The following is a 13,169-nucleotide window of genomic DNA, read 5'->3' as shown; positions in this document are numbered from 1 at the left end:
GGTAAGGTGGGATGGATGAGAGGAGGGCGAGGGGCGAGGGCGGAAGCCCTGCACAGGGGGACAAGATACTTGGGTCCTAGCCACACTGTCACCATTTCATCACTGTGAGACCTTGAACAGAGCTCTTAGCCTCTCTGGGCCTCAATCTCCTCCTTTTTTAAATAAAATATTAAAAGTTCCATATGAGCTCTTCATATAGATCTCACATTTTTGTGTCTGTCTGTCTGCAGGGTAGATGTTAAAAGTTAATATTTACTGAGCACTTGCTCTGTGCCAGGCTCCATGCCACACATGTCACCTGCACTATCATTTAATCCTCACAGCCCAACAGTCCTGGGAGGTATGTCTTTGGATTTAACAAGTGAAGAAACAGTGGCGTGGCTCAGAGAGCTTGAGGAACTTAAGGAAGGACGTAGGGTGAATACACGGCAGAACGATCTGTACGATTCTGTAGTAATATCACGGTATAGTGGTATCTGCTTTTTAATGGAGGGTTAAAAAAACAATTAACACCATGTGTGAAGTTCTGCCAGTTTGGAGATAGTGCACCTGGATGGCCACTCATAGGACGTTATACTCTGAATTATTTTTCAGTACAGAAGATAGATTTACCTTCGATTATCCACATACTCTCACCCAAGCTCCCTTGTAAGTGAAAAATAAGAATAATTGGGTGTTACAACATGTGGCCACAAAAATCAAGAAGAGCGTTCATCCAGGCACCAAACCAGAGGCCCCATTATTACACCCAGATTCTAAACTACCCTGAAAAGTCGGCAAGTAATCAGAAGTCTTCAGGGAGTTTGGGGAACGCAGGAAGCATTATCTGAGCAATTCTCCCTATTTTCAAGAGAGAAAGAAGTACCATTTGGGGAAGGACAGCATCCAGTTCTCAATTTGCACGTCAGTGGGGAGGCTTTAGCTGGCAGGTAGCTCAAGAGCCCAATCCCTGGAGTCAGACAGACCCAGACTTGAGACCCAGCTCTGCTATCTACACACTGGGTGATCACAGCCAGTTTACCCTTTTTATGCCTCAGTTGCCTCATCCAGAAATTGGGATAATGATAGGATCCCCTAGCATCGCTGGGAGGATGAAGTGAGATGCTGCGTGCAAAACTAAAGCAGACAAGGCGATGATAAGGGTGCAGGGCATGTGACCCCTACTGTGAGTCTGGCTTTTGTCTCCTTTGCTTTGCCCATGATCAGAGTGGGATGGTCATAAGATAGAGGAAAATGAGTATCGCCAATCCCTAGGAAGTCAGGGCTGGAAGGAAACCAATGGCCTAACTCCCTCATGCTATAGGTGGGTAAACCGAGGCTCACAGAGGGGAGAAGACTTGCCCACCATCACTGAAGGCCCACCTAATTCACTGATTGCAAAATGAGATTCATAAGACAGCTTGATAGTTTTCCCAACCTGGAGAGTCACGGTCTCCTTCCCTCCTCTACCACAAGGTCACAGTGCCACCCTCGACCAAGGCTCTGGTGACATCCCTGGAGAAGATTCAGCAGCTGTTCCGCAAGTTGAAGCTTTCGAGCCTCAGCCAGTCATTCTCGACCACGGCACCCTCCGACGTGGACCTGGGGGAGAGTTTGGGGGCCAACATGCCCACCACGGACTCGGAAGAGAGAGACGACGCGTCTGTGAGCAGTGGCGGCTACTCCACCGACGGCGGCTACAGGAGCAGCACGTGGGAGCAGGGTGACATCCTGGGGGTGGGTCCGGGTGCCTCCCTGGAGGAGGTGCTGCAGGACCCGGCCCTCAGCCTGGCCGGCCCCGAAGTCTGTTACGAGGCCGAGAGCCCTGATGAGGCTGCCCTGGTGCACGCTGCCCGTGCCTACAGCTTCACGCTGGTGTCCCGGACGCCCAAGCAGGTGACCGTGCGCTTGCCCCAGGGCACCTGCCTCACCTTCGATGTCCTCTGCACCCTGGAGTTTGACTCTGTCAGGAAGAGGATGTCCGTGGTCGTGAGGCACCCGCTGACCGGTGAGATCATCGTCTACACCAAGGGTGCCGACTGCGTTATCATGGACCTGCTGGAAGACCCAGCCTGTGGTGAGTCCACCCCACCGGGCTCCAAGAAGAGAGGGCTTATTTAACAGGCGGTGTGGATGGTAACCAGGGGCTCAGGTTATAGTGTCACTCAGTCCGGCAGGTCCCAACTGGAACACAAACCCTCAAGATGCTCTCCACAAAGCAGCTTGCTTTCCACGTCTCCACGACCTGGAGAATGACGGAGCTCATTATGAACTTATTAAAGGCTTTGTTTGGGCAGTCTTGTCATAGAGGAACTTCTTTAACTTTATTTATCCCAGTTTCTAGTTTTCCAAACTCATTTAAAGATGGACTCTCCATACACAATTTTTTTTTTCACCAGGACACCCATTAACATACCCTAGAACACGCTGTGGTCCTAACTCTTAGTTTTGGAGAGAAGCCAACTGAACCCAAAGAGGGAAGTGACTTAAAAGAGTGGTCCCCGCTAACTAGTGGTAAATCCTATGTGGAGGTATCCTGAATCCCAGTTCAGGCCTCTTCCCATGCTGCCAGAATTCTGCATCAGGCTCGGTTCACTCTGGGAAGCCTCGGGTGGTCCTCTTTATCATGCCTTTCCCCAGCCTCCCCCAAACAGATTTTCATAAACTTGCTCCAAGCCAGAAAAATGTTCCAAAGTCCCTACATATCAGTGTCCAATTTTGGAACAGCATGAATTAGTGTGCAGCCGCTTCCTGATTGCTAGCAAGGAGAAGACCGTTATGGGGCTGTGATTCTCCCAGGGTAGTAGATTCTAGCCAAGCTTTAGAATTGCCCAGGCAGCCCTGTGCCTCCTGAATTATCAGCTATGGATGAGAGCCAAGAGGATCATGGGGGTTGATGAGTGTTTTGAAGGGGAAGGGAGCTAATTAAGTCTCTTCACCCCCAGACTCTGGCAGACAAGTGAATTCAGTGTTTCCGAGTCAAGGGTGCCACGGCATTCTATCCCCGGGCAACAGCCTTCCACACTGCCCTGGAGATGTTTCTTTCTCTGTTCCTCACCTGATTCCAAAATGGATTACCGATGCCTCCGATAAAAAATACATAGACAGTGTTACTATAAGATTTGCAAAGCAAAGATTTCAAAAAGAGGGGGAAAAAATAACCTCAGGGTTTAATATATTTACAGTGTTTGAACATTCAATTTGACCCTGAGGTTCCTGGTAGCCTGAGCAAAAATGTAAACTCAAAGGCACACAGGTAGAAGGCAAAAGGTGTTTAATCTCGGGAGCTGATGTCTTTGAAAATAAAATATTGTAGATAGTGCTCAAAAAGATAAGGTACAGAGACTGTCGTTAAGGTACCAGGAAACCAGTAGCATCTGAAAAATGAGAAAATAATCTTTGAAGGGATTTTTATACTGCATAAAAGCAGCCTTAGAATAGTATCATGGAGAAAGTGAGAGCTTTGTTGGACTTCCTTATACTTATCATACTGTTAAGAATTGTACTTTTAATTTTGCATCATATGGAGGGATGGACAAAGTGCACAAAATCTGTTTACCGCTTAGGGCTTCTGAAGATCTCAGTCCAGCCCTGGTAAAGAAGGATTCAGAAGCTTCTTCCAAGCTCACATTTACAAAGTGCTGCTACTGATTAGTGATGTCTGTGACATCTTAGATAAAGGAAGCGGTGATTGCATCAATCCTGCCCCACAACCACCAGCCCAGGCTGAAAAATTCTTTTTTCTCTGATAGATCAAAGTACTGGAATTTCAAAAGAAACAGATAAATTTCTTCTAAGAGAATCGTATTATGTAGGACTTCAAAAGGGAGACTTTGAGCAACACAATGAAATATTTTTCACACTAGATTTATAGGAATCCAAAAAATACTTTTTCTAAGCCTAACTCGGCAAACCCAGTATGGTGAGGGACTTAGTAATGAGATTCAGGTCTGTAGCCACCTTGGAAGCAACTTGCTATAAGGACTAAAGTAGATGACGGAGAAGGTGATGGATAGTATCTCTGAGACTTAGCAAACTGGTCATCCAGGGCTAAACTAGCCACATGGAAAACTCCTTAGGTAACAAGAAACACTCAGACTTCTCGTCCCCTGATTCAGCAGGCCTTCAACCTGACCTGCGAATTATTGGTTTAAGTTCCCTGGTGGTTCTGATGCAAACAGATGTTTAGGTTATCCATGCTTTTTTTTTTTTTTTTTTTTTTTTTTTTGCCTCACAGCATGCAGGATCTTAGGTCCCTGACCAGGGATCAAACCCATGCCCCCTGCAGTGGAAGCACATTGTCCTAACCACTGGACCGCCAGGGAATTCCTGCAAACAGGCATTTGGGAACAATACCTGGAACCACCTACCTTCCCTAAATAGTACTTCTCTCAGCCAGACGTTGGATGATCAGATAGAGCAGACAATTTAAGGACCCGCGGAGTTACCGCCTTCCAGGGCAGCCTGGGAGAGCTGTTCCATGTTTACGGGGGGGCGGGGGTATGAGGGAATTCCTCCTCTAAAGATGCCTAAGTGTTAGGAACGGGATCCCTAAGCAATTGCCCACGACCTCATGGGGGATAATGACTATTTGACAGTGACTGACACTGATGTGGAAAAGAAGGTGAGGAAAATCCGAGCCCAGACCCAGAGGCATCTAGACTTGTATGCGAGAGATGGCCTTCGAACACTGTGCATCGCCAAGAAGGTGAGAACAAGTTCCACGCTTAGTGGCTGAAAGGCCTCGACCCTGCTTCTGTCTTTTCTATTTCTTTTTTAGAAGATCCTCAATGTTGGTTGTTTTAATATTTTCAAAATTAGCTATCCTGACCACAGAGACCCATGACTTTGACAATTTTGCTGGGACAAAAATCTGAGTGGGAAGGTTCCTTATTAGTGTGGCTTTGTGGTTCCTTGCTTTCCATTGTCTATGTAACTGATGACCTATAACTCATAATTTTTTAATGTTATAATTTTGCCTTCAAATATCCTTTGAACATTTGCATTATTTGTCTAGATTTGGAATTGGGGAGATTTTATGTGATCACATACAAATCTAGATTTCTGGTTTCTCTTGAAAGTGCAGAGGATCTGGAAAACTGGATCTCCATTCTTGAATAGCTACAAATAGCTAGAGCCATGTAGCAGCTGATCCCTTTGATGAAGGATATATTCTGCTGTGTTCTGGGGTTGGTCATGTTTCCTACCATTCCCGATTGCATTGCCCTTGTCCCAGCTATAGTCAAGTAGATTACCCACCTTATGCCCTTCAGGTCTCTCACTTTGCTGCCCCTACAGGAAAGGAGGCAAAGAGCTATGAATCCCAGAGCTGGGGCATCTAATGAGGCACCTAAAATCAGGGGAGCTATGATGGGCATACATTTCAAGATGGCTAGAAGTGGCTTCTTCTCCATAAATCCCCAGAGCTCTTCATCTCTTTTGTAGGTGCTTAGTGCACCATAAAGTTTAAGAGCACCCGCTTTAAAGCCAGACCTACCAGGAGACAAGTCCCAATCTCACCACGTATCTGTGGTGTGACCTTGGGCAAGTTTCTTCACCTCTCTGAGTTTGGGGATGTTCTTATCTGTAAAAAGGTGCTAGTGTTCCCTACCTCATATAATTGTCAGGGACATCAACTAAGATAACACAGGTACAGCACCTGGGACAGTGACCCGCATTACTATTCTATAAATTGTAATTATATCCTTACCACCTTCTATTTTTTATTGACATTATCTATTCCTATTTTGCCTCCTCTGATAAGACTCTTCTTCCTTGAGAGCAAAAGGCCTACCTGTGTCCCCTTGGTTTTCCCTACAGTGCCGCGCACAGAGGGAAAATTAAAGAATAGTTGATGCTTGAAGGAAAGAGTCATTCATTACTATAAGAGACAGAGAGGGGCTTCCCTGGTGGCGCAGTGGTTGAGAGTCCGCCTGCCGATGCAGGGGACACGGGTTCGTGCCCCGGTCCGGGAAGATCCCACATGCCGCGGAGCGGCTGGGCCCATGAGCCATGGCCGCTGAGCCTGCGCGTCTGGAGCCTGTGCTTCGCAACAGGAGAGGCCACAACAGTGAGAGGCCCACATACCGCAAAAAAAAAAAAAAGAGACAGTGAGGATATAATGCCAACAGAGGGGTCTAAAAGTGCTCTGGACTCCAGATATGCCCTCTAGTTGGATTCTTTCAGCCACTGGGCACCCCCAGCAGCTAGTGGAATGGTCTACCAGGCTATGCAAGATCTGGATGCTTCTCACCTTTCCAGCCTCATTGCTGGTCCTCTCCACCTGGCTTTCCATCCTTAAGCCAACTGGTAAGTTCAAGGGACAGAAAGAAAGCCACGTCCATTGCTATTTCATGGCCTTTGAACTTACCCCTCCCCGTGACAGAAGCCTTCTCGTCATTGGATCTCAGCCAACATGTCACCTTGTCTAAGGGACCTGACGATCCAAATGAAATAACCCCTCTTCCCACAACTATCCCCCTACCCTGTCGTACGCCGTCATATCACCCTCTTTGTTTTCTGTATGGAACTCCTTGACATGATCCATTCTTTTAAATTATTCACTTGGATCATGTCTCTCACCCTCCACTAGCACATAAGCCCAGGCCTGTAGGATTCTTGTCTGTCTCGATCTCTGGTATATCTCCGGTGACCAGAGCATCACAGGGGCTCAACAGAAGTTTGATGATAATGGAACATGAAGAACCAATCCTTCATCAATTTAAGACCCAAAAAAAAAAAAAAATTGAGGGAAAAGCCCCATCTAATTGTACAGTGAAGCTCAAACTGGCCCGTAGGAGGCCCAGCACATAGGCAGGGGGAGGGAGTCACCCAGAGCTGTGAACAAGCCTCTTCTTTTTGCATAGATCTTAAGTGAAGAGGACTTCCAGAGATGGGCCAGTTTCCGGCGTGAGGCTGAGGCGTCCCTCAACAACAGAGATGAGCTTCTCTTGGAGACAGCACAGCACCTGGAGAACCAACTCATCTTACTCGGTATGTAAAAATAAGTTATCATTACATTTTAAAAACGGAATGCTGCAAGCTGGAAAGGGAGTTCTTGGCCTTGATTCTGACACTGCTTCAAATGTGTCTCAGTTAGGAACCTCCCTGGGGTGCCCTTCCAGGCATTTGGCGCCAATGGGCTGTGCCGATATCCAACCCAGACTCCACGCGCAGCTTCCTGAGGATGCCCCAGGAGCATTCCTGCACTCCCTGCCGGATGAAGCCTGGTTGCTTCTCCTCCAGTCGTTCAAATGTTTATTGAGCACCTACTATGTGCCAAGTAGCATGCTAGGTATCGTGGCTACAACAGGGAACAAGAGCCGCAGACCCTCACCTGAAACTAACACAACACTGTAAATACTATACTCCAAAAAAAATTAAAAAAAAAAAAAAAAAACACACAGACCCTGCCCTCCTGGAGCTCAGAGTCTAGCAAAGACACTTGGATGATTAAACAAGTAATTTCCTCAGAGTGTGATGAGAGGTGGGCTGGAAGATGTACCTGGTGGGATGAAAGCACAAAGGAGAAGGTGGCAACCTACTGCGGAGCCAAGGAGGGTGCAGGACAGCCGGAACTGAGCAGAGAAAAGGAGCTGGTCAAAGGAGGAGGGTGTTCCAGGAGAGGGAAGGGCCCGAATGAAGGCCTGGAGGCAGGAAAGCCTGGGCTGGCTGGGGACTCAGAGGTCTCCTACGGCTGGACCCCAGAGTGCGGGGGAGAGCAGCAGGTTGCAGGTTATGAAGGGCCGTGTAGATCACAGGCTAAAGCTTTGGAGAGGGGAAGGGGATCAAAGCAGGGACAGATTTGCGTTTTACAAAAATCACTCTGCTGCTGTAAAGACGTATAGAAGTTAGATAGATACTCTCGGGGGAAAGATGGAAAACACCAGCTAAGAGACAGGGTTGGATTTCTGCTGAAGGAAAAGCGTTGCCAAGGGAGAAGGGGGAGGCTTTATTTATCAGACTAATCTCTTCACAGCTCGGGAATAAGATCCCGGAAAGGCGATGCCTGAACAGCGTGCACATACTGGCCACGTGGCAAAAGGCTTCTTTCATCCTGGGAGGCAGTGCTGGCCTGGGGATGAAGGCCACATCTTGGCCCTGTGGTGACCTTGCTGTGTGCCCAGGGACACATCCCCACACCCCTCTGAGCCTTTGCGCCTCCTCTGGCTAAATCACCAAGCTCAGCCAGGCAGGGTTGAAGGGGGAAGACCCAGGGTCGCTGTAGGAAGACGGTAATACCTCTTTATATAAAAAAGGTACCAGCAAGATTTGGTCAGATGGGTGGAAAACAGGGGGAGACAGGTTTGCTCCCCACCTCCTTCGGCTTTTCTGTTTCCTGTGTTTGGACTGCAGGGGCCTTTGTCTGCTGCCTCACAAGGCCCCCTTGAAAGCTGGCCTCGAGAACCCATTTTAACAGGAAGTAGACGGTAGCTAGTCCAGACAGCTCCACCCGGCACCCCGGGCCACCCCCGGAATGTCATCCCATTAGGGCACCTGACCCCCTTCACACCCTCTCCCCTGCGGTTTCTTTTGTTTCAGGGGAACCTTCTGGCCTCAGCTGGTGAGAAATGCCCCTGAGCCGGTAGTGCATGAAAGAGAACACACTTGTCAGGACCCATGGGCTTCCCTGGCTGAGAAAGGCTCTCACCACCTTCCTGTTTCATTTTCTCTTTCACACAACTAAATGTGTTTTTCCTGCTCTCTCCTTCACCCTGCCTCCCAGTAACACACATCATTTTCAGTCTCACTTTCCAGGCAAACGCTCGGCGGAAAAGATGAGGGTCGGGCATCACTTTTCATGGGTTGGTTTACCTGTGCACTTGGGCCTGAAATATAAAACAGGCACATTTCGGGATAGAGAGGTTTGTTTTCTTCCCTCCAGATGGCTTGTGATGGAGAGGACTAGGGCTGGGAAGAGATTGCATCCTGCCACGAAGAAACTGTCACGCCACTAAAAAGCTGCCATGCATTCACACCGAGTCCCACGATATTAAATCAACTTTTCAGTACAACTGCTTTGCCAAGCTATTGTCACTCGGGATTATTAAAAGAAATGGCACGCCTGCTCCTGCCCAGAGTGAGATGGGTAGCCATTAGTCTGTGGTCTGAAATGAATCTCAATTTAAATGCAGATTTATTTTTGCTTAATCACTGAGCAGCTATTGGGTATTTGGGTATACAATCATCAAGTTTGGCTCAAAGCTTGAGACCATTCAAAAAATGATGGAATCCGCATGTTTAATGCCCTCCAAGAACGTTATCAAAAACCCAAGTCTCTGTTAATTCTGCAGTGAGCGCTTGCAGAGCAAAGATTCCAGTCTCTCCATATCTTTCCACTCCTATTGCCGCTATGCCAGTCCAGCCACACCAGCTCTCCTCTGTTAGCCCTGAATCTCATCCTGCTTCCTCCACCCTCCAATCCATTCTGGAGAATGATCTTCTTAAAATTCATAACCGATCCCATCACTCTCCAACTTAACTCCCTTTCATAGCTTTCTTTGCTACCAAAAAATGCCAAATCCCTTCATGCCCTGATAGGCTCTACAGGATCCAGCTCCACCCCTCCCTGCCTGGCCTCGTCTCTCTCCCTGCCTTTCTGTGTCATCTTCTACTCTGACCTCTGGGCCTTCACACATGCTGATCCGTCTGCCTGGAATTCCCCCTCCTTCCCCACCTTTTGGGTTTATCTCCCAGGTCTGAGCTTAAGTGGCCCTTCCTCAGCAAGGCCTTCCCTGACCTTCCAAATGAAGTCTGGGTCTCCTGATATATGTTTGCCCGGCACCCTGGGCTTCTCTCCTCAAATAGCTCAGTTATAAATCCTTACTCACCAGGCCTTTGAGTACCGAGAGGGTGGGGACCAGCTCTGTCTATTTCACGGCTGTATCCTGGGCATTTGGCACAGCCTAGAACACGAGAGATAAGTTAATAATCATTGCCTGGCTTGATAGGGCTTTGGGGAAATTAAGCAGCTACTTTCTCAACATAAATGTGAGTTCTGCTGTCTCTAATCACTCCAGGAGCCACTGGGATCGAAGACCGGCTGCAGGAAGGAGTTCCAGATACAGTCGCTGCTCTGCAGGAGGCTGGGATCCGGCTCTGGGTCCTGACTGGAGATAAGCAGCAGACGGCAGTCAATATCGCCTATGCCTGCAGACTGTTAGACCAGAAGGACACCGTTTATTCCATTAACACAGAAAGTCAGGTGAGGCCAAAGTACAGCTCAAATGTCCAAGTGGGGAGCAGCTTCTAGGCCAACAGGAGAGGGATTGTGGGTGGGACTTGGGTACACAGGAGACGCACCCCTACCCCCAAATCTTGGAATTCCAAGGGTCCTAAAAGGCATCCAGCCCAATATCCTCGACCCCATCCCCACATATCGTTGACCAGTCTATTTATATTACATCTAGCAGTACCTAGTAGCAAGTTGTGCCTATCTCGAATCTCATCCTTGGCCCAGTCTCCCCATTCTACACGTGAGAAACTGAGGACCACTGGAGCTAAGTCACTTGCCCAGGGCCACCCTGGTAGTTTCTGATGGACCAAGTCTAAAATGCTCTTCTCCGGCCAGGCCAGTGCTATTTGCATTATACCAGACTGTTTGCTCACAGATCCTCAATTGTTTCTTATACTTTGGATAAACTTATCCATTGAAAAACCCCAATTGAATAGAAATGATTCTGAGTTTAAAATTTCAGCTCCAATTCGTATGTGCAATTTGTTGCCACAGAATAAAACCTGAAGGAAATGACACGTGAGACCAGTATGTTTTGATGGGATGGAGGAGAGAGAGAAAGATAAGCGAAGTTTGAAAACTGTAATTTTCAGCCTGAATAGGTTGTGAGTGGCAGGGAGCAAGGTTTGGAGACAGAGGACTGTATAAAGTCTAAAGAAGCGTATTTAAAGTCATAACACAGTTTTATATTTAGGAGGAAAAAATCTATTTTCATGATGCAAACTGCAGAAAGTAAAGTTCCACTATCTCCGTGGCTGATGAATATGGGAAGTAGGCATTGAGTTGTGTGCTCCTATCAAAGGGAACAGGACTGGATTAGATGTGCGGTTGTAACAAGGAAAGCAGTGGGTTGTGGGGTGGGGGGCACCTGGAGACCTAGAACATACCATGGGGAGAAGGATGGAGACAGGGAGGAAGATGGAAGATGGAAAGAACAGCGCAGAAAGAGAGGCAGGAAGGATGATGCAATCTCACTCCTTCACTTTTGCCTGGGGCTGAACTGGACCCAGAAGAGACGTTTACAGGTTTCAATTTGGTTTTCATTCCATGAAGAATCCACGTACACATATTTTTTTAAAGAGGTAGTGAATCCTGATAAAAGTGCCAGAGGCCCTTTAGATGAATTGGGAAAATCACTTACTGTCTTGTCAGGTGAACAGATAATGCCATGATTAGATTAAACCCCAATGAATTTTCAAAATGAAACTATTCTCAGGGAAATCTTGGCGTTAATATGATGCCTAGGAAAGAAAGTAATTTGCAGCTGGCTTGAGTGCTTGATCCCTGTAATAGTGTGGATGTCTGCCTGCCCCACTTGCAATGGAAATTCCATTTGCAATGATCATTTCACTCCAGCAGATTCCAGGAGGAGGATATCAACAAGCCTGTGAGTGCTCCTGAGGGGGACAGAGTGGGCTTCTGTGGGTTCTGTTAAATGCAATGCATTCCTGTAGGAAGCGGAAGATGCCTCTTGATTAATTAGCCCAAGTTCCCAAGGAACTGTGGGCCACGTTCCAAGTTGAGCTCAGTCACTGTCAACAATTTTAAAGCTGTCCACAACCCTCCAAGATGGTACCTGAATGTTGGACCCTGCCTACACCCCCAGGCCCACTAAACCTGGAAAATTAGGCTTTCTCATCCCCTTGGGAAAGTAGTAGGTGCAGAGATATGTTAAGACAGAAACTGGGGAAACCTATTCTAAATCTCAGACTTATTTAAACCCCAGTTTAATGTAATTACATATTTGGTGGCTATTTCCTCCAAGGGTTTTAATCTGCCTGATTCAATATAAATTGATTTAGGGCTGTGGTTTCTTTGTTATGTATCTTAAAGCTATAAGCAAGCTATGGGACCTGTCTAGAACTCAGCGTTCTCATCCATAACACGAGAAAATTACTAATCCATCACTGGAAATGTTGATCTGTCGAGGAATTTTAGAAGGGACTATACAGTATTAGATAGGAACTGGTAATAGCAGCTATTATTGTTATTATTAACAGCATATTGAAGGCGTAATATGATCCAGATACCATATCTCTCTGAACTTCGTTCTTCTCATCTGTAGAATAGGGATTAAAAATATTTATTTCAGAGGCTATTGGGAGGGTTAAATAAGTTCACAGAAGAACAATACTTACTAGCACTGCATTTATGAGAGTTAACAAATTACCCCAAAACTTAGCAGCTGAAAACAGTAAACATTTATTATCCCACAGTACGTGTGGGTTATGAGTCCAGGAGCAGCTTAGCTGGGTACCTCTGGTTCAAGGTCTCTCCTGGGGTTGCAGTCAGGCTATCGGTCAGGGATGTGAGCTCATCTAAAGGCTCAACTGGTTGGGTCATTTGGTGATGGAGAGGAGTCCTTGCAAGCTCATGGACATGATTATTGACAGGCTTGGGTTCCTCACCACAGGGGCCCCTCTACTGAGCTGCTTCACAACGTGATAGCTGGTTTTCTCCAGGGTAAGCCATTCAAGAGAGAGAGTGAGAAAGATTGCCAAGATTGGTAGCCACAGTCTTTAGATAAACTGACCTGGGAAGCGACATCCCACCACTTTTGCAGAATTCTCTTCATTAGAAAGGAGTCGTTAGTCATAACCACACTCAAGGGTTGGAGGTTACACAAGGAAGGACATGAATACCAGGAGATGGAGATCACTGAGAACCATCTTAGAGGCTGCCTGCCTCAGCACTGACAGATACTGAATGTTAAATGAATGGTAACGATTATGATTATTCCATAGAAAATTTGAAATAAGTAAATTCAGAGATTTTATTTTGAAGCTTATATTTCCAATGACTTGCTGCAGTCACATGTTGGAGGAATTGACAGCATACCTCATTTTATTGCACTTCATTGCACTTTGCAGATACTGTTTTTTACAAATTGAAGTTTCGTGGCAACCCTGCATTGAACAAGTCTGTTGGCGCCATCTTTCCAAAAGCATTTGATCAC

The sequence above is a fragment of the Stenella coeruleoalba genome (assembly GCF_951394435.1).
Source record: "Stenella coeruleoalba genome assembly, chromosome: 3".
In the NCBI taxonomy this organism is placed as follows: domain Eukaryota; kingdom Metazoa; phylum Chordata; class Mammalia; order Artiodactyla; family Delphinidae; genus Stenella; species Stenella coeruleoalba.
This window is presented reverse-complemented; position numbering follows the sequence as displayed.